Below are 23,232 nucleotides of genomic sequence, written 5' to 3' on the forward strand. Positions count from 1 at the left end.
AGAGTAACCACCATAAACTACTCAATGTCCCAGCTGCTGACACTGTCTCTATGGTTATTTTACCATTCTACAAAACACTCAGAATGGAATGATAATTTGAGGATGACATACTTGATGTCAGTTGCAAGGATAGGCTGACTTTACATTCTGGAGGGATTTTTAATACAAGCCTAAGAGATTTAGGATTATTAGGCACCAAATGGAGGCAAGGAACACTGAGGATATTTGATCATGGAACTGTTGAGCAGTGACTAGAGAAGAATAATTAAGGTTCTTAGGCATTTCTGAGTTGTTTGACTAGATGGAATAATTATTTCTTCCTGTATTCATTTAATTTGCACTGCAGGTGTAGATATGTCAACATTCTCTACCTTCACATACATCATTGTTCTCCCATAAGTCTTACAAGGCAAGTAGGTCATATCTATTTATTGACATTTTGCACATAGACAGGTTGAATTTTTTTTAATTTGTTAAAAATACTTAAAGAAAAAACAAACCTATTTGTATTAGGCAATGAGCCATAGAGATAGGGATCTCCATGGTTCCTCACTTCTCCAGTGCCTTTTCAACCCTAAAATATGCCCATTAAACAGATCATTAACATTCTTAGAATTAGTATTTCTGAGACAGGCTACAGAGACAAAAACAGATTGGGAAGTTTTAGTCTGCCTTTTCTTTTTAAGATAATGCAATACATTGTCAATTCTCAAAAGAAGACGATAATGTGGTAATGGGTTAATCATAAATCAAAATCTTTTATTTTTTTCTAAGACCACTGAGCCAAAAGGAAAAGAAAAATCACTCAAAGGCCACAGGAAGACAAAAACAAACCTGCATTAATTTTATGTTTTTTCCTGAAAAAGCAAGAAAATACTCTCATGTCCTTTTAAATATAACATGAAACTTTATATTATGTAAATAAAAACACATACAGAAGATTATAAAAATAAGTCATAGTTTGGGGATTTTACCACAAAAAAGGAGAAAGCAAAGAGATTTAAAAAAAGAAGGAAGGAAGGAAGGAACAGAACCTAAAGTGGGTTAAAGAAGATCTTAGGGAAAGGTAGGGATTAATTGACTTGCAGGTTCAATAACAATTATCACTATTGCTAGTTACTGTCCAATCAGCATTCTCCAAGCTAATTCCAGGTTTACAGTTAGACTTTTATTTACTTGTATGTGTATTTTATATGGAATTATACTAAAACAAGTTGTATTAAGATCATCTTGAACAGATTATTAAAAAGATGCATTATGTTAGAAAAAAACAATATCAAATAGTTTAAGACTGAAGTCTAGGGATCAAAAGATTATTTCTTCTTCCTATGCCAGGTAATAAATCTTCTAAATTGTTCCCCGTAGCTTATGATATGACCTTCACACATGTCTGACTTTCCCAACTAAAATCTAAGCACATAAAGGCAACGCTAAAGTTTATTGTACTTTTCGTCTATCACTTGTAGGAGTTTCATGGCATTTAATAGGTAGAAAGAAAATTAGAAGTACTGTAGTCAGAAGCCCCCATTTCATAGATAATAAAGTTGTGAGAGTTTCTATCATTCAGAAGATCACTTATATGTGTGTGCTTAAGGTCACACAAAAGGTGTCAACTAATATAGGACCCTTCCTTAATATTATTTATCTTTCATTTGTTAGTACTCAATTAATCATTATTGAAAAAAAAATATTGACTTATTTCAAGCACTTATTTTCCCATCAGTGGCCAATTATCTTCAGAATTCTAGAAGGAAGTTGGGAATGAATCAGAGACTAAACGGAAGCAAAGTCAGTTTATAGTAACCTTAATTTTAATGGTATTTTAACTAACTCTTGTAATATGGCACAACCAATAGATTGGTGCTTTTGTCTGGGACAGAATTTTGGTTGAGTAGAACATGGTCTGAGCCTGAATGGCAAGTGTGTAGTTAGAAGATAGGTGCCAACAGCGGGAATGCTAGACTGTAGATATGAAATTCAGGTAGTGATAAGTGTGATGCACTCACTGATACAACCTCAGACAGAAAAACAGACACCCCCCCCACACACACACACACACACAATGAGAGACAGAGAGAAGGACAGAGGGATGGAGAAAATAGGGAAGTAGGGAACGAAGGGCTAATATTATGAATAGGATTGTGCTGAAATGGTCTGATTTCAGTGGCTTCTAGAAGGTCTTATAGTATCCCTTCCTTTTTTCCTACATTGAGGGGACACCACTGGGACATCTCCCTTGGAGTTTAACAATCTGTAACTGATTCCATCATTCATTTTTCTTCTTTTAAGAGCTAAGAGGGCATCACACTCTACCAGTTATCAGTTATTTATTGTCAAAGTGGATGTATTTATCCATAATTTTTGTGAACAAATAATTTGTTCTTCATTTAAGAGAATGTAGAAGAATGAGTTGAGAGGGAGAACTCCCTCAGATCAGAAAGAAAGAAGGGATGGAATGAAGAAAGAAAGAATTTTTTTTTTGCTTTTTCAAATTTATTTACTTATTTTTAGTTTTCAACATTCATTTCCACAAGATTTTGAGTTCCATATTTTCTGCCCATCTGTCCCCTCCCCCACCTCAAGACACTGTGCATTCTGATTACCCTTTCCCCCAGTCTGCCCTCTCTTCTATCAAAACCCTCCCTTCCTTTGTCCCTATCTTCTCTCTTTTCTTGTAGGGCAAGACAGATGTCTATACCGCATTACCTGTATTTATTTCCCAGTTGCATGTAAAAACACCTCTCATCATTGGTGTTCCAACTTCTTTCCCTTCCTCCCTCCCCACATATCCCCACTGTGAAGGGAAGCAATTCAATATAGGCTACACATGAGTAGTTATGCAAAAGACTTCCATAGTAATCATGTTGTGAAAGACTGACTATATTTCCCTTCATCCTATCCTGTACCCCATTTATTCTATTCTCTTTTGCCCTTGTCCCTCCCCAAAAGTATTTACTTCTAATTACTCCCTCCTCCCATTTACCCTCACTTCTATCATCTCCCCCACAGTCCACTTATCCCCTTCTCCTCTACTTTCTTGTAGTGTAAGACAGATTTTCATACAAAATTGAGCGTGCATTTAATTCCCTCCTTCACCCAAATGTGATGAGTAAGCTTCACTTTTTCCCTTTCACCTCCACACTTTGCACACCCATTGAAAAAGCTTTTTCTTGCCTCATTTATGAGAGATAATTTCCCCTTTTCATTTTTACCTTCCTCCTACCAATACATTCCTCTCTCACTCCTTAGTTTGATTTTTTTTAGATATCCTCCTTTCCTATTCAACTCACCTGTGCCCTCTGTCTATATGAATGTAATCCCTCCAGCTACCCAAACACTGAGAAAAGTCTCAAGCATTACAGATACTATCTTTTCATGTAGGAATGTAAACAGTTCAGCTTTAGTAAATCCCTCATGATTTTTCTTTCCTGTTTACCTTTTCATGCTTTTCTTGATTCTTGTGTTTGAAAGTCAAAGTTTCTATTCAACTCTGGTTTTTTCATCAAGAATGCTCAGGTCCTCTATTTCATTAAATGATCATTTTCCCCTCTGAAGTATTATACTCAGTTTTGCTGAGTAGGTGATTCTTGGTTTTAATACTAGTTTCTTTGACTTCTAGAATATCATATTCCAAGCCCTTCGATCCCTTAATATATAAGCTGCTAGATCTTGTGCTATCCAGATTGTATTTCCACAGTACTCGAACTGTTTATTTCTGGTTGCTTTCAACATTTTCTCCTTGACCAGGGAACTCTGGAATCTGGCTACAATATTCCTAAGAGTTTTACTTTGGGGATGTTTTTCAGGAGGTAAGCAGTAGATTCTTTCAATATTTATTCTGCCCTCTTGTTTTAGATTATTGTGGCAATTTTCCTTGATAATTTCTTGAGAGATGATATCTAGGCGCTTTTTTTGACCATGGTTTTATGGTAATCCAAAAAATTTTAAGCTATCTCTCCTGGATCTACTTTCCAGTTGTTTTTCCAATGAGACATTTCACATTGTCTGCTATTTGTGTCACTCCTTTGCCTTTGTTTTACGATTTCTTGATTTGTCATAAAGTCATTATTTTCCATCTGCTCCATTCTAATCTTTTTTTTTAATTTATTAATTTTCAGTTCTTAACATTCACTTCCACAAAAATTTGATTTCAAAATTTTTCCCAATGTATCCCCACCCCAGGACAGTGTACATCCTATCCACCTTTTCCTCCAGTCTGTCCTCCCTTCTATTACCCACCCTTCTTCCTTTCCCTTTCCCCCCTATTTTCCTGTAGGGCAAAATAGAATTCTGTACTCCATTGATGGTATAGTTTAACTTCCAGTTGTATGCTAAAACAATTTTTAACATTCATTCTTAAAGCTTTAATTTCCATATTCTCTCCACACCCTCACTGAGAAAGCAAGAAATTAATTATATTCCATACATGTGTAACAAGGCAAAGCACTTCCACAATAGTTATGATTTAAAAGACTAACCACAGTTCCTTCTGTCCTAGCCTGCCTTTCATTTATTCCATTCTCTCACTTAACCTGTCTGCCCACAATAGTGTTTGCTTCTGCGTATCCCTTTCCCCAATTTTCTGTCCCTTCTCTTATCTTCCCTCTCTTATGCCCTTCCCCCTTGCTTTCCTGCAGGGTAAAATAGATTTGCATATGAAATTAAGTGTGTGTGTGTATGTTCCCTCCTTAAGCCCAATCCCATGAGAGTAAGGCTCAATTATTTCCTTTCATCTCTTCTCCATTTACCCTGCATTGTAAAAGCTCTTTCTTCCCCCTTTTATGGGAGATGATTGGCTACATTCTACCTCTCCCTTTCTCTTACTGCTAGTACATTCCATTCAACAGTAAATTTTATTTCTTTAGGTAATCTCCTTTCATATTCAGCTCACCCTTTGTCCTCTGTCCATTTACGTGTGTATGTGCGTGTGTGTGTGTATGTGTATACATACACACACATATAAGCATACACAAGTACACATATATACCTACATATATAATATGCACATACATACCGATACACACACACACACACACACACACACACACACACACACACACACACACACATATATATATATTCCATCTACTACCTTAATACTGAAAAAGGTCTCATGAATTAAAAGTATCATCTTTCCATGCAGGAATGTAAACAGTTCAACTTTAATGAGTTCCTTAAGACTTCTCTTTCCTCTTCATCTTTCAATGTTTCTCTTGATTCTTGTCTGTGAGAGTCAAATTTTCTATTCTGCCATGGTCTTTTAAAGAAGAATGCTTGGAAGTCCTCTATTTCATTGAAATAACATTTTTTCTCCTGAACTATTTTGCTCAGTTTTGCTGCGTAGGTGACTCTTGGTCTTAATCCTATTTCCTTTGACATCTGGAATATCATGTAACAAGCCCTTTGATCCCACAGAGTACAAGCTGCTAAACTCTGTGTTATCCTGATTGTATTGCCACAATACTCGAATTGTTTCTTTCTGACTGCTTGTAATATTTTCTCCTTCACCTGGGAACTCTGAAATTTGGCTACAATATTCCAAGGAGTTTTCCTTTTCAGTTCTCTTTCAGGACGTGACCAGGGAATTCTTTCCATTTCTATTTTACCCTCTGGTTCTAATATATCAGGGTAGTTTTCCTTGGTAATTTCTTGGAAGATGATGTCTAGGCTCTTTTTTTGATCATGGTTTTTAGGTAGACCAATAATTTTTAAATTGTCTCTCCTGGATCCATTTTCCAAGTCAGTTGTTTTTCCAATGAGATATTTCACATTGTCTTCCATATTCTTTTGGTTATATTTCATAATTTCTTGGTTTTTCATAAAGTCATTAGCTTCCATCTGTTCCATTCTTACTTTGAAAGAACTATTTTCTTCAGTGAGCTTTTGAAGTTCTTTTTCCATTTGGCTACTTCTGCTTTTTAAAGAATGTTTCTCCTCATTGGCTTTTTGGACCTCTTTTGCCAGTTGAGTTAGCCTATTTTTAAAGACATTATTTAATTATATATTATATATGTTATAATATTATTTTCTTCAATATTTTTTAGGGTCTCCTTTAGCAAGCTATTGACTTGCCTTTTCTGATTTTCTTGCATTGCTCTCATTTCTCTTCCCAATTTTTTCTCCACCTCTCTTATGTGATTTTCAAAGTGCTTTTGAACTCTTCCATGGCCTGGGACAAAAGGCATAAAACGCATAAAAATTTTTGCATAAAAATGCAAAAATTGCATTTTTATTTAGCTGATTTTGAATGCAGAAGCCTTGAATTTTATGTCATCTTCTGTGGGTAAACATTGTTCTTCCTCACCTGAAAGGATTGGAGAGAATACCTATTCACCAAGAAAACAACCTGATGTAATCTTATTTTTTTCCCTTTTTTGGGCATTTCCCAAACTAGTTACTTGACTTTTGGATCCTGTGTCAAGAACTGGGTATTCTCTGGGAGCCTGTAAGTTCTCAGTTCCTCCAAGGTGGTACAATCAAGGGAGAGGAGTTTACTCTCTGGTCTGGCTGGTGGCTGAGGTTCAGATCAGCAGCTCAATTCCCCCAGGGGCTTTATCCAGAAATTGAAGCCAGCAACTGCCTGCCTGACCACTGTATTGGTGGCGGCCCATTGCTGCTGCCGCCACTGCTGGGGCCACTGCCTGGAGCTGGGGCTAAAGGAGAACCCTGCTCCCTTTTCATCGAGGTAAAAAAGCTCTCTCACTGACCTTTGAAGCTGCCTTTGGCGCCTATGGGTTGAGGGATCTGTGAACCACCGTTGCTCCTGGGGATTCTGCCCCCAAGGCCTGCTCACATCCTCCTCCTGGCGTCTTGCTGCCAAGGGTGGGCTGGGCTCCACTCTGCATCCCGGTGAGACACACCTTTCCTGTCTGCCTTCCAGGTCACCCTGGGCTGGAAATTTCCTCCGCTCCATCATTCTGCAGCTTCTGCTACTCTAGAATTTGTTGAAAGTCTTTCTTTACAGGTATTTTATGGGTTGTGTGTCTTTCTACTCTACCATCATGGCTCCACCCCTGAATTAATTTATGAATGTATGAAATAGTCTTATGCCATGGAAGAGCTCAAAAAAGATTTTGAAAATCCTGTAAGAAAAGTATAGGAAAAATTGTGAAGTGAAATGAGAGTGGTACAAGAAAATAATGAGAAAATAAGCCAACAGTTTGCTAAAGAAAACTCCCAAAATGCTGAAGAAATATCTTTAAAATTAATCTATCCCAAATTATCAAGGATCTCCAAAATTCTAATAAGAAGAATATCACAGTATCAGGATGGGTCAAATCGAAGTAGTGATCCAAAAGCTCACTTAAGAAAATTATTCCTCAATAATTACAATGGAGCAAATGGAAGCTAATGACCCCCTGAGAACTAGATAAATTACAAAACAAAACCAAAAGAGTTAAAAACAAGACAGTATAAAATACTGCATAAGAAAAACAGCTGATCTGGAAAATGGATGCAGGAGAGATAACTTAAAAATACTGAATTACTTGAAAGCCATGTTAAAAAAATGAAGATCCTACTTACCATGTTTCAAGAAATTATCAAGGAAACCTTCCCTGATATTCTAGATCTGGAGGGTCAAATAGGAATGGATAGAATCCACTGATTACTTCTTGAAATAGATACCAAAAAGAAAACTCTTAAGAATATTGTAGACAAATTCCAGAGTGCAAAGGCCAAGGAGAAAATACCACAAGCTGCCAGAAAGAAACAATTTAAGTATTGTGGAAATACAATCAGGATGACAGAAGATTTATCACCTTCCATGCTAAGTGATCACATGGATTACAATATGATATGCCACAGGTCAAAGGGCCTAAGATTAAAAGCAAGAATTAACTGCAGAGTAAAACTGAGTATAACACTTCAGGAGGGAAAATGGAACTTCAATAAAATAGAGGACTTTCAACATTCTTGTTGAAAAGATGAGAACTGAAAAAAATTTTGATTTTCAAGTACAAGAATTAAGATGAACATGAAAAGGTTAACAGGAAAGAGAAAACATAAGGGACTTATTAAAGTTGAACTGCTTACATTCCTACATGGAAAGATGATATTTCTAACTCATGAGACCTTTCTCAATATCAGGATAGTTGAAGGTGGAATGTGTGTGTTTGGGGGGGGGGGGGGGGCTTGTGTGTGTATGTGTAACATATATAGAAAATGGGGAACAGAAATCTATGTTGCCCTACAGTAAAATAGAAGAGATGATGATGAGGGGTTGATAGAAGGGAGGGCATATTGGAGCAAAGGGTAATCAGAATACATACTGTCCTGGGATAGTGTGAGGGGAGATGGGGAGAAAAATTGAAATTCAAAATTTTGTGGAAATGAGTGCTGAAAACTGAAAATAAATAACATTTTAAAAGCAAAGAAAGTGGAAGATAATTTGTTATGTTTCAAACATATCACATTTTAGATCACTCCAATATATTCAGATTGATATATCCAATAGGCTATTGATGATGTGAGAATAGAGCTGAAGAGGAATGTGAGGTCCAACATTAAGTTAGAGGTTAAGCTAAGCAGATCTGAGAATTGTTAGCATCATGCTGATGAAGGCACCAAAGGGAATGAAATAAAGGGAAAAGAAAAGAGTGTCCAGGGCAGACTGTTGGGGGTCTTCTGTATTTATTGAGTATAACCTGGAAAAACATTGAGAAAAGGAGGTTTCAAAGGGAGTAGTCATGTAGGCAGGGGAAGAACCATGGGTGTCATGAAATTCAAGAAAGAAATGAATATGCAAGGAAAGAGGGTGATTGTTAGTGCCAAAAATTTAAGAGGTCAAGAATGATGGGAATTAAGAAAAATAGGCTTTACATATGACAACTAAGAAGTCATTGATGATTTTTAAGAAAATAATTTTAATTGAATAATTGGGTCACAAAGAATAAGAACAGAGTGAAGAAAGAAAAGTGTAATTATCCCATGTACATGGGTTTCTCAAGTAATTGAGCACTGAAACAGATGAGTTTTATATGATGATAGTTTATGAGCATATCCATATTCAATGAAATTTATTATTATTATTATTATTATTATTATTATTATTATTATTAAAGTGTTAAATGGGGGGAGTAAATAAAGATGGAAGTTATACAAGGAAGGATTGGTAAAAACAGAAGAATTTAGGGCATTTGAGAGTAATGGATAGCATCTAGTTGAAATTCTATACTAACAGTGCCAGAGGAGGAGAGAGAGATAGTGTAAACAGAGTAAAAGTGATGGCCTAGGAAAGAACTGAGAGGTGAAATTATTGAAACCTACGATTAGAATAGAAAAAGATTAGGGATCATAAGACAGAAGGAGAGATTGGATGATAAAAGATTATGATCAGATTAAGGAATTTCAAAAAAAGAAATAGCATGAAACACTTGTGGGTGATGGCAAAATCAAGAGTAATACCATTTACATATTTAGTCATTACTCAGTGGACTAGCAGTACATCATGAGAACTAAGTAATTTGAGTGATCAGGAAATCATGGTGCTTGAGGGATTAGTATTATTCCTCTTGCAGTACCCTATTATTAAGGGATGAGATGAGGCAGAGAAGAAAAAATAAGGTTAAGCAGGCCCTGAATTCCTTTAGGAAGCATCACCCGTGCCCTAGGCATGGGTAGATAGTGACTACATTGAACATGATTGGGTGATAAATTTTAATTGAATAAATCTCAAAGGAGAATGAGTTACTGAAAGATGGTGTATAGGAAGAATGTAGAAGTGGCAATGAAAAGAGGTATGGTATAGAAGTGGTGGGGGGTTTAGGTCTAACTACTATGTGACAAATGGAGCTAGGAACTGGTGATACAAAGCTACTGAGCTTGCATTCTCTTGAGTGGAGACACATATCTGTGCAAGTATATGAAACATATAGACAAAACAAATCAAGATAATTCAGGGAATAGGCAGACAGGGGAATCTAAAAAGGGTTCAGGTCTAAGGTAGTGATTGGGATGAGAAAGAACATTCATCTTATATTATTTGAAAATTAACTAAAGGAACTGAGGATTTTTAGGCCAGAGAACAGAAAACTTAGTGTGAGGGTGTAAAAGGGGAAAGAATGTTGTTTTCAAATATCTGAAGGGATATGTTGTGTATGAGAACTGTGCCATATTTTTTGTTGGCCCCAAAAGGTAGTGTTAGGTACAATGAAGAGAAATTAAAATAAGGCATTTTCAATTCAATTTCAAGAATGTTGCCTATTTGGATTCACCAAAATATAGGTTGCTAGAAGTTATTGGCTCTCTTTAGAAAGCTTCAAGTAGGACAAGATCAGGGAACTACTTATTTTTCTTCTTCTCCATTTCTTTCTCCTCCTCCTTTTCCTCCTCCTCCTCTTTCTTCTTCTTCATTGGGGTGAGTTGACTACACAGCTTCAGAAAATCATTCTACTACTGAAATTTGGTGTCTCTAAAATATTTCTGAGGAAGAAAAAGAATAACATAATGACACTATGTCGATAATAGTGGGAACTGACAGTTGGTATATTAGTTTTGGATATTTTTAGCACCAAGAGACATATAAATACACACAAACACACACAGATGCACAAAAAGCCATTTTGTCCAATGTGAATACTTAATCGTCAAGAACCCAATATCCAGATCTACTCAGGAAGGAAAAACCAGTTTAGCCTTAAGGACAACTGCTGAAATTGATTAGACTTTAGTAATACCTCTAGCTCAGTCCACTGGGAGGTGGGAAATTCTTCCCTTGTACTTATTAACACTTCCATGTTTGAAACTGAATCATATATTCCATGGATATCACTATCCTTTGGAAAACAGTTCTTATAATCAGACTTTCCTAATGGAATTCTTTATGTCAGTATTTCTAAGTGAATAGATGAAAAGGTTGAACATAGGAGCAAAGATGGTGTAAAAAGAGGGCAAACACCTTATCCTCACTGAGAGAATTGCCAGTAGGGACATAGGTGAAGATGAGGGGCACAAAGAACATGATGACTACAGTCATGTGTGATCCATACGTGGAGAGGGCCTTTTGCCAACCCTCTGAGGGGTGAGTGCTCAAGGGTGGTCAGGATAATGATATAAGAAATAAGCAAGGAAATGAAGGTCAAAATACACAGCATCCCAGTATTACAAATTAATATGATAATAAGCAAGAAAGTATCTGTGCAGGCCAGCTTTAACAGAGGAAACACATCACAGAAATAATGGTCTATTTTATTGGGGCCACAGAAAGGAAGCTGACCAGTAATCAATACTTGCATGATTAAATGGAGAAGTGACCCTATGCAAGAGGTCAACATGATAAGATGGCATACCTGTTTACTCATGATGACCATATAATACAATGGCTTGTAGAGGGTGACATAGTGATCAAAGATCATTGCCACCAGGATGAAGAGCTCTGTGCTACCAAAGAAATGAGCATAAAACATCTGGATCTTACAGTTTTTATAGGAGATGGTTGTTCTCTGAGCCAATAAATCTGCAATCGTTTTGGAGCAACTGTGGAGGTGAAACAGACATCCATGAAGGATGAGTAACTGAGGAAAAAGTACATGGGCTGTTCACTGAGTTGACTAAGTCTGATAGTAGTCAGGATGAAGAGATTTCCTATCAAAATCACAAAATAGCAACATGGAAAGAAAATAAAACTGATGTTCTGGACCTCTTAATTATTTAATAGACACAGCAAGATAAATTCAGTAATGTTATTTCTATTCCCCATGACTTCACCACTGAGATGAGTGTATAGAGAAAAATTAGTACATCTAAAACTAGAAAAATCATGAATAATATTAGTTATTTATCAAATAATACCCATGATAATCTAAAATTACCCCCACTAAGAACAAGGAGAACATGACACCTATTAAGTTCTTGGCTCAATTTTAATAATGTTAGTCAATGAACATTACTTAAGTGCATACTGTGTTCCCAAGGAAGATATTAAACGCCAGAATTACACAGAAAGGCAAAAATATGACCCACACCTTTCTTCTTCTTTTTTATTATTAAACCTTGAATACTCAAGAAGAAAAAAGTGCAGAGGGTGGAGCTAAGATGCCAGAGTGAGAGCAGCTACTCACCTAAGCTCTTAGACAAACTCCATTGGATACCTCTAAAAAGAGAATCTGACCAAATTTTGGAGGTGCAGAATACAATAGGAGACACACTGTGACAGATTCACAGACCAGGACAGACTAGAAGATTGATGGGAAGGATGTGTTCTGCAGGAGTGAGCACACAGTGCAGTGCGTCCTGAGTGGCACAGCCAAGCAGGAAACCCCTGGAGTGGCCTGAGGCAGTGGCAGCACAGTGGAACAGCAGAGTGGCAGCCCAGGGAAGAAGACCAGAGGGAACCAAGCGAGTGACAGCTGCTGAAGCCTAGGGATCAGCAACAGCCGCTCCTGAGACATTCAGCCCACAGACTAATCCTCTGTAAATCACCTACTTGAACTTCCAGGAGCCAAAATGCAAAGTGATCAGTAAATGCTGCCTCCCCCTCCCCTTTTAGTTCTTGAAAGAACCATAAAATATTTCCCCAGAAAAATCCTGGATCAGTGGGATCAGTGGAAGGGGTAAACAGTCTCATAGCACCTGAGGCTAGGAAAATAGCAAGGGAATAATCGCCTTACTGTGGCTAAGGAGCAGAGCTGTCCCAGACAACCAGAGTTCCAGGAGTGTGGAGTCTCTTCCTAGGACCTAGGTTTGCCTAAGTGGTCCAGGGGAAAGGGGAAGACAGCCAGGATCACAAAGCACGGAGCTTACCTTTACTCTAACGCAGCTGAGGAGATCTCCCAGGACCAGACCACTCCTCCCCCACACTTAACAAGCTAGCCCCAGGACTAATCCTGGGGAAACAAACAGATTTCCCCTGCCTTTGCTTTCTGCCACCAACCAGTTCAGCACCAAGTTCTTTAGAGTCTAGCTGATAGAACCAGAGGCCACAACACACAAAGCCTCACCATCATGAGCAAGAAGCAAAGGAGGAAAGAAAAGATCACAGAATCTTCCTATGGGGACAAGGACCAAAACGCAAATAACAAAGAGGTCAGTATTGAGACTATACTCCCATCTGAAACTTCAGAAGGAACTATGAACTGCTTTCATGCAAAGAGAGCACTCCTGGAACAGCTGAAGAAGGAAATAGAGGAAAAAAATGTCCAATGATTTTACAAGTGTGAAAAAAGAATTCAATGAAGAGAACAGCTCGTTAAAAAGGAAAATTTAACAAATGGAAAATGAAACACAAAACCTAACTGGGAAAATCGGACAAATGGAAAAGGAAGTAAAAAACCTAACTGGAAAAACTGAACAAATGGAAAAGGAAGAAAAAAAAAACAACTGGAGAAAATAATTCCTTGAAAGGAATAATTGGACAGATGGAAAAAGAGATGCAAAAGTTACATGAAGAAAATGTTTTGATGACAATTAGAAATGGACAAGTAGAAGCTAATGACTCTATGAGACATCAAGAATCAATCAAACTATTCCAAAGAATGAAAAGATAGAAGAAAATGTAAAATATCTAACTAGAAAAATGGCTGACCTAGAAAATAGATCCAGGAGAGAAAATTTAAGAATAATTGGCCTACCAAAAAGCCATGATGAAAAAAAGTGTCTGGAAAATAACTTCCAAGGAATCATCAAGGAAAACTGACCAGAAGTGGGAGATCCAGAGGGCAAAATACTCATCAAAAGAATACATCGTGCACTTCCTGAAAGGGACCCCAAACTAAACACACCAAGAAATATTGTTGCCAAATTACATAAATGTCAAGTGAAGGAGAAAATACTATAGGCAACTGGAAAGAAACAATTCAGATATAGTGGAGCTACAGTCAGGATCACACAGGACCTTAGAAGTTCTACATTAAAAGGTCAAAGAAATTTAAATATGATATCTTGCAAGGCAAAGGAGCTGGCACTACAATGAAGGAACAATTACCCAGCAGAGTTCAGCATAACATTTCAGGCAAGCAGATAAACATTCAGTGAAATAAGGGATTTCCAAACCTTCCTGATAAAAAGACCAGAACTCAACAGAAATTTTGATCTTCAAACGCAGATCTCAAGAGGAGTATAAAAAGGTAAACAGGGGAAAAGAAACTTGCTATTCAATTTGGGCAAATTGTTTACCTCTCTGTAAGAAAAAACAATACTCTTTAATCTTGAGAATTGTATATCTAATATGAAATATAAAAGGGATATTCAGAGATAGAGGCAATGGGTATAAAGTAAATTATGGGATGATAACAATGTGATTTAATCATGTGAAGGGATTGTAATAGGAGATGTGAAAAGGAGGCAGAAAAAGGTAAATTACATTACAGAAAGAAGTACAAAATCATATTACAGGAGAGAGAAAAAGGGGAGGGAGAGAAGCATTGCTTGAGAGGTACTCTGATCTGATTTGTTTCAAGGAGGGAACAACAAACTTAATTAAGTATATAAATGTAACTAGCTCTGTATGCAGTAGGAGGAGAAGGAAGAAAGGAAGGGGAGGGGAGGCTAAAAGGGAGGGAAGAAGTAGTAAGGGTAAAGGGCAGTCAAAGGTAGGGGGGCTGAAAGAAGGGAAGACTGAGGGAAGTGGGGATAAAAACTTAAAACTTTTGTGGAGGGGAAGGGAGAACTAAAAGTACAAGTAGTAGGAAAGAGGAGAGAGGGAAAGACATAGATAGTAATCATAACTGTGAATGTGAATGGGATGAATTCTCCTGAAAAACAGAGATGGATAGCAGAATGAATTAAAAGCCATATTCCAACAATATGTTGTTTACAAGAAACTCATTTGAAATGGGGTGATACACACAGGGTAGAGGTAAAAGGTGGAAGCAGAATATATTATGCTTCGGCTGACATGAGAAAAGCAGGGGTAGCTATCGCAATCTCAGACAAAACAAAAGCAGAAAGAGATTTAATCAAAAGAGATAAGGAAGAAAAGTATATCCTGCTAAAGGAACCATGGAAAATAAAGCAATATCATGACAAGACATATATGCTCCAAGTGATATAGCATCCAAATTCTTAGAGGAGAAGTTAAGGAAGTTACAGGAAGAAATAGACAGCAAAATTATACTAGAGGGGGACCTCAACCTCCCCCTCTCCAAACTTGATAAATCTAACCATAAAATAAAAAAGAAAATAGTTAAGCAGGTGAATAAAACTCTGGAAAAGGTAGACATGATAGATCTCTGGAGAAAATTGATTGGGGAGATAAAGGAATATACCTTCTTCTCAGTGGTACATGGTACATATACAAAAGTTGACCTTGTACTAGGGCATAAAACCCTCACAATACACTGTAGAAAGGCAGAGGTATCCAATGCATCCTTCTCAGATCATAATGCAATAAAAGTCACATACAATAAAATGTCATGGAAACACAGATCAAAAATTTATTGGAAACTAAATAATCTAATCCGAAAGGAGTGAGTTAAATAACAAATCATAGAAACAATCAACAACTTCATTCAAGAGAACAATAATGAAACAACCTACCAAATCATGTGGGATACTGGAAAAGGAGTTCTTAGGGGGAGCTTTATATTTTTGAATGCCTACATGAATACAATAGAGAGAGAGGAGATCAATGACTTGGGCATGCAGCTGAAAAAGCTTGAAAAAGAAGAAATTGAAAATCCCCAAGTAAATACCAAAGTAGAAATACTGAATACCAAAGGAGAGATTAATAAAATTGAAATTAAGAAAACCATTGAATTAATAAATAAAGTGTTGGCTTTATGAAAAAAAAACAATAAAATTGATAAACCTTTGGTCAATTTCATTTAAAAAAAGAAAGAAAATCAAATTACCAATATCAAAAATGAAAGGGTTGAACTCACCTCCAATGAGGAGGAAATTAAAACAGTAACTAGAAATTACTTTGCCCAACTTTATGCCCATAAATTTGACAATGTAAATGAGATGGATGATTATTTTAAAAGATATAAATTGCCCAGATCATCAGAACAGGAAGTTGAATACTTAAATAACCCCATCTCAGGAAAAGGAATTGAATAATCCATCAATGAACTACCTAGGAAAAAATCTCCAGGGCCAGATGGATTTATAAGTGACTTCTATCAAACACTGAAAAAATAGTTAATTCCAATACTGTGTAGACTATTTGGTAACATTGGGGAAGAAAGAGTCCTCCCAAATTCTTTTTATGACACAAATATGATTTTGATACCTGAACCAGGGAGGGACAAAACAGAGAAAAAAAATTATAGACCAATCCCTTTAATGAATATAGATGCTAAAATTTAAAATAAGATTTAGCAAAAAGAATGCAGCAACTTATCATGAAAATAATGCGTTATGATCAGGTAAGATTCATACCAGGAATGCAGTGCTGGTTCAAATTCAGGAAAATTATTGGCGTTGTCAATAATATCAACAAGAAAACTAACAGAAACCACATGATCATCTCAATAGATGCAGAAAAAGCTTTTGACAAACTAAAGAAGAGAGAGAAAGCATTATGAAGTCCAAAATGGATCATTTTGATACATTAAACTGAAAAGTTTTTGCACAACCAAACCAATGGAAACAAGATTAGGAGTGAAAAAGAAAACTGGGAAAGGATTTTTGCAACTAGTGTTTGTGATAAAGGCCTCATTTCTAAAATATATAGAAAACTGATTCAAATATACAAGAATATAAGTCATTCTCCAATTTTTAAATGATCAACAGATATAAACAGGCAGTTTTCAGAGGAAGAAATTAAAGATATCTATAATCATATGAAAAAATGCTCTAAATCACTATTGATTAGATAGATGCAAATCAAAACAACTCTGAGATACCCCATCATACCTATCAGATTGGCTAACATGACAGAACAGTTGGATAATAAATGTTGGAGAAGATTTGGGAGAGTTGGAATACTAATTCATTGTTAATGGAGCTGTAAGCTGATCCAACCTTTCTGGAAAGCAATTTGGAAATATACCCAAAGGGCTACAAAAATGTACATACCCTTTGACCCAGCAATAGCATTTTTAGGACTTTATCCCCAAGAGATCAAAAAGTGGGAAAGGTTTCCACATGTGCAAAAATGTTTATAGCAGCCCTCTTTGTGGTGGTCAAAAACTGGAAATCAAAGGGATGCCCATTAATTGGGGAATGGCTGAATAAATTATGTTATAGGAATGTAATAGAATACTATTGTGCTATAAGAAATGATGAACAAGAATACTTCATAGAGGCCTGTATAGACTTATATGATCTGATGTTGAGTGAAAGGGGCAGAACCAGAAGAACTTTGTGCACAGCAACGACCACATTATGCGAGAGGTTTTCTGGAAGACTTGGAAGTTCATTGAAATGCAAGGACGCAAAAAAATTCCCAATGGTCTCTGAAGACAAAACGCCTTCCATACCCAGAGAAAGAACTTTGGAATTCAATCGCAGAATGTAGCAGATCATTATCTTTTGTTTTATCTTTTGGTTTGTTTTATCATTTCTCCCATTCATTTTAATTCTTCTACACAACATGACTATAGTGAAAATACATTTAATAGGAATGTATGAAGAGAACCTATATAAAATTGTATGCCATCTCACGGAGGGAGGGGAGAGGTAGGGGGGAGGGAAGCAAAAAATAGTCTAAGGTATATGGTAGTGATTGCAGAACACTGAAGAAAATAAAATTAGTATAAAAAAAACCAAAAAAAAAGAAAAAATGTATAAACTTAAATACAAAATAAGAAAAAAATATGCCTTGCCATGCGCATAGCAAAATGTAAGAAGATTCAAAATACAGAGTAATAAATGTCCATTTCAAGAAAGCCTATATAATGAATGCTACACATTGTATTCAGAGCTGTACACCATTATTTCTTTATATGTTTTCTTTTTTTGCTTTTGTATAATTTTCCCCTGCCTACCCCTCCCCCAGAAGGCTGCACACACACATGCCAATACATATGCACATATACATACTTACATATATATAAGACATATGTTTATAGAAACATATACACATATATTCAGCTACATGCACATTTATATACTTAGCTGTAATAATATATAGGCATAAACATTCAAATACATCTATATAAAACTTTACTATACTTGTTTATCCTCTTTTCTCTGAAGGTAGATAATATTTTCTTACATAAAACCAAGTCTATCCATATTTTTCTAAGTCCACCAACTCATTATTTCCTACACCAGAGAACCATTTCAACCTTATACTATCCAGTTATTTTAAATAGTCTAAAACAACATCAGTTAATAAGGCTAACAGATAATGGAGTTTCCCTATTTTTCTCTTGATTAAACTTATTTTCGCTTTAACTTGGGTTGAGATCATGATTTCTGTATTTCAACAACCTCTGTATTTTTTTCTAATAAATTCTACTCCTGATCTTTATTTTATGTCTCTTATTTCCTGTCTCTCTTGACTCCTTTACTTTATGTCTACCCACTACCTTGCCCTCCTATCATTTAGTCTACCCCCTCCAAAGATCATTCCCTTATCCTCTCTCCCCATTCAACTAGACATACTTATATATCCCCCTTATTCTATTTTTTATCCTTACCTCTAAAAATCACCCCTCCCTATCCCCTTAATCTTTTATTTCTTTCTGAATTTAGAAGACTTTTACAACAGTCTAGATATACATGTACTGTTTCCTCTTTAACACATTCTAGGTTTCTAGAGCTACCAGACTCTTCCGTGTCAGTTCTTTCTCTTACACCTCATTTCTATAAGATAGTTACACTTTTTGCCTTTTTCCTAAATGGTTTTATTTATTATAATCAGATCGTTCTCAACTGTATCCAATTTTCCAACTACCCAATTATTAATCACAATCTTAGACATACACTTTACATTTCCTAACACAAAAGGTAGTCTGCCCTTATTGAGTTTCTTGTAATTAGTCTTTAATGTTTACCTTATATTTGTCTTTGATATTGAATGTTAAATTTTCTGTTAAGTTCAGTTCTTTTTCAATAAAATCCGAAAATTCTGATAATTCGTTGAATGCATATTTTATTCTCCATGGGTCTTGCCTTAAAGGAGCTATACTTATAAAGAGGTAGAGAACATCCCAACAACTATAAATATATCAGATATTTACCATGTATATATCTATTTATGTTTATCTATCCTCTAATTTGTAATAGATACATATTGGTACCTAGCTATAGCTATCATGAACCTATCTATCTAGTCATCATCTATCTATCAAAATGAGATTAACCTCAGAAGCAGGATATTTGGCAAGGTGATGGGGTGAGAATCAAATAAGTATTCTGAAGAAGTTTGGATCTGAGCAATCTTTTTTAAGCAACTGGTGTTGAGTGACTTTCTTGGGGGTCATATAGCTAGCGAGGGTCTGAGGCTGAATGTGAACTTACATGCTCCTGATTCTAGGGCAAGTACTCTTTCCACTGTGTCTCCTAGGTACATTGTGATTTGAGCAATCTTAAAGGAAGTCATGTAGGACAACAGGTAAAAGTGAACAGGGAGAATATTATGGGTGGTGGGGACAGCAATTCAAGTAATATAGTGAATAAATAAGAATGTTAGAATGAGGAACAACGAAGAGTCCCATATAGCTACATCATAGAGGCTCTGTAGGAAAGTTAATTAGTAAAACAATTCAAAACTATTAAAGTAGGGGAAGCCAGATTGTAAAGGACTTTGAATGTCAAAAAAGAAGAATGTATTTTACCTGGAGGACATAATGAGCTGCTAGAGTCTGTTAGATAAAGGAATGATATAAAATGATCGGTGCTTTAGGAAAGTAACTTTATTAGCTGAGAGGAGGATGAATTGGAATGAATAAAGATTTGATTCTGGAAGACTTTTACAGTAGTCCAGGTGTGAGGTGATTAGGCCTTGAATCAAGGTGACATCTGTATGAGTAAAGAGAAGAGGACATATGTGGCAGATGTTGGAAAGGTAGAAATAGCAAGGCTTTGTATCAGATTTCATTTATATGATAGATGAGGAGTCAAGGATGACCCCAAGGTTGTGAACCTATGTGACTAGAAGGATGGTAGTACCATTAAAAAATTGTAGGAAATTTGTGAATGATGGATACTTTGGGGAGAAAACAATGAATTCTGTTTCAGACATATTAACTTTTAGGTTCCTTTACGATATTCAGGTTAAGATTTCCAGAATTACATGACTCTAGTTAAGGAATAGATACTCTGGATGGATATAGAGATCCATCAGGAAAGTGATAATTACATTGATGAGGTTGGAGTGGGTGAAGAGAGAGCACAATGGAGAGACCAAAAAAAGACCCTTGGGGTACCCCACAAGTCAGTGGTGTGAGATGGATTGGAATCCAAAAAAAAAAAAAAAAACAGGAGAGTTTTCTGATATATTACCTCACATCTATGAAATTGCTGAAGATGATACAGGGTAGGAAAATTCAATTTTGGAGAGGATGAAGGAAGACAGCATATTATTCCAGGGTTGGTAGAAATGTGATTAAGTACAGTTATTCTGGAAATAAGTCAATAATATACAAATAAATTTCTCACATTCTTCATCTCCTTTGACTAAAGTTACTACTACTATGTTTTATACTGGAAGAAGCATAAAGAAGGAGATAACAGTCATCTGTACAGGAAATGGGAATAATGATAATATTTGTAGTTGAACAAAATGAAAAATATTAGTAATGTAAATTTGGCAAACTTGAAGAAACTCATCAAGAGCAAAGATTGTCTTATTTATTTCTATATGACCCCTTTGAACCACTTGCCATTAAGGAAATGCAGAAAAGACAGAAAAAGGAAAGAAGGAAGGAAGGAGGGAAGGAAGGAAGGAAGGAAGGAAGGAAGGAAGGAAGGAAGGAAGGAAGGAAGGAAGGAAGGAAGGAAGGATGGGTTAGGATTTAGGAAATTTCACAGAGCTTTCAAAGATCTTAGGTTCTTCCCTTAAATACAACTCCTACCTATATACTTCGACGCAGGAACACAACTACTTGGTCTATTTCCAAAGATGATTAGGGAAAAAGGAAAAGTGTCTTTCTTTATATTTTCTTTACAGTTAATTTCAATATTTATAAGTCAAAATAGATTTCTTGCTCGAAACATTCTTAAAAATAATATTGCTATTACTGAATACAAAGTTTTCCTGGTTCTGCTCATTTCACTCTTCATTATTCCATGCAAGTCTTTCCATGGTTTTTCCCCTAAAATCACTGAGTTCATCATTTTTCACAGCACAGCAGTATTCCATTACAATCATATATCACAACTTGTTCATCCATTCCCTAATTGATGGGCATACCTGCAGTTTCCAATTATTTGTAACCACAAAGAGAGCTGCTATAAACATTTTAGAACATATAGCTTCTTTTCGATTTTTCCCTATATTCTCCTGTGTGAGAAGTGCATACTCATGAGAGATTTTATGGAGAAGTAATGATAACTTCAACATAAAATGAAAAGGTATGAACAAGATTTATTATGCATTGCTGAGATTTTTGTATTGATAAAACCAGAGATAGCATTGAAAAAGAATAAATGTTATAATCTAATAATTTAAAAGACTGCTATCTCTTCAACTGCAAGGAATATAACTTCTCTTTCTATAGCATAAAGATATATCTCATGTATATAATATTTAAATGTTGTTACTATCAAAAGCCCTATGAGGTGGGTAGTGTAAATATCATTCTTATTTCTAGATAGACAAACTAGAATTTGGAGAATTTAAGGGACATTCTCAAATATTCACAGTAAAAAGTGGAGCAACTTGGTCTTGAATACTGGTCTTCTACCTCAAAATCTCATGTTATGCCTCTCATAACACTTTGTTTCATATTATTTATCAAATAACTGGAATATGATATTTTTAGTTTTTCAAATGCTGGAATCTGTTGGTACATTACTTGAAATCTCAGTATTGGGCAAGAAAGAAATAATTCCCAAAGGACCTCCAGATTCAACTAGTAAACAAAGTAATCAGATTTTGAAAGTATTTTTCCTTTCAATGAGCCACAACAAGTACAGGTCTCTTTAAGTACTTATTTAAAAGATATTTAAAATCACTTAACAACCAGTTTCTGAAACTGAACCTCATATGAAAGTAAGAGAACTTAAGAAGAATCATAGGAAACATGTTAGTTACATTTTACAGCTTATTTAAAACTATGATTATGTAATAATAAAAAAACTAAAAAGAAAATATTTCTGCCTATGAGTCACAAATATATTGAGCTGACATAGCTGGGAAGCTCTGAGAAACATATGAGATCATTCCAGCATGCCCATTTGAAGTGCTATTGCATGAGGTTTTGGTGACAATGTGAGCATGGTCAGAGGGTCCTAGTTTTAAACACTATTTCACTGCAATAGTTAGATGTTATAGAGAAAAAACTCTCTTTTCATCAACTAACAAGTAATTCATTTTTCCTTACTTAGAATTTATATAAATGTGTAATTTTACACTATGTAATACAATGGAGTGATCATATGATCTGAAATTGTGCATGAAGGTTCTCTTTAAGCTTAGAGAGGAAGTATGGTACTGAGCATAGTATATTGATTCAGGAGTCAAAGAATCTGGATTTAAATTTGCCACTGCTACTCTTGGTATCATTGTTCAAAGTCATTCAACCTCTCAGGGAGTCTGATTTCTCATCTGAAAATCAATGAGGTTAGATTAAATAGTCTCCATGTTTCTTTCCAGCTTGAATTCTGTTATATTATACTGCTTATTTTCCTAGTATCTCATTTTGAGTAAGAAGAGAATTGAGATTCATTGTAGCACAAAAGACTGAGAGATTGTTTCACTGTTAGGAAATCCTGGATTAAGTCTCCTGACATCTACTGGTTTTAGTGTGAAACTAAAAAATAATTGACATCTATTGGTTTTAGGTGTGAAACTAAACAAGTCATTTATCTTGCAATGCTCAAAACAGATCTCTGTTGCAAGAGGTAGCAAATTTGCTAATCAGATTGTTTTTCTCTTAATCACAAATCTAATTACTCACTCCCCCAACCTAATAATAGAATTCCCTTATATGAAAAAAGACCTCTTTTTCTCAGTTGCCTCCTGATAAATATTATAGTTGCTTGTATTAGTCAGAAAATTAGCCATTAAAACACTATGGAATAAGTGACCAAAAATGATACTTTTATAACAGTGATTAGTGAAAATTCCTTCTACAGTACACAATTCCATCACAGATATAAAATCATTTGTATTCAATTGTTGGGAATTAAAATGACAGTTAATTTATATTTATCGATGTGGTAAAGCCACTTTTCTTCTTA

General features: G+C 35.6%; 1 pseudogene; it reads right to left on the reverse strand.

Annotated features, from left to right (window-relative positions):
- Positions 1-10,797: 10,797 nt before the first annotated feature.
- LOC140516836 (olfactory receptor 4P4-like) lies at positions 10,798-11,698 on the reverse strand (annotated as a pseudogene).
- Between the last annotated feature and the right edge of the window lie 11,534 nt (positions 11,699-23,232).

The sequence above is a fragment of the Notamacropus eugenii genome, chromosome Y, assembly GCF_028372415.1.
Source record: "Notamacropus eugenii isolate mMacEug1 chromosome Y, mMacEug1.pri_v2, whole genome shotgun sequence".
Taxonomy (NCBI): domain Eukaryota; kingdom Metazoa; phylum Chordata; class Mammalia; order Diprotodontia; family Macropodidae; genus Notamacropus; species Notamacropus eugenii.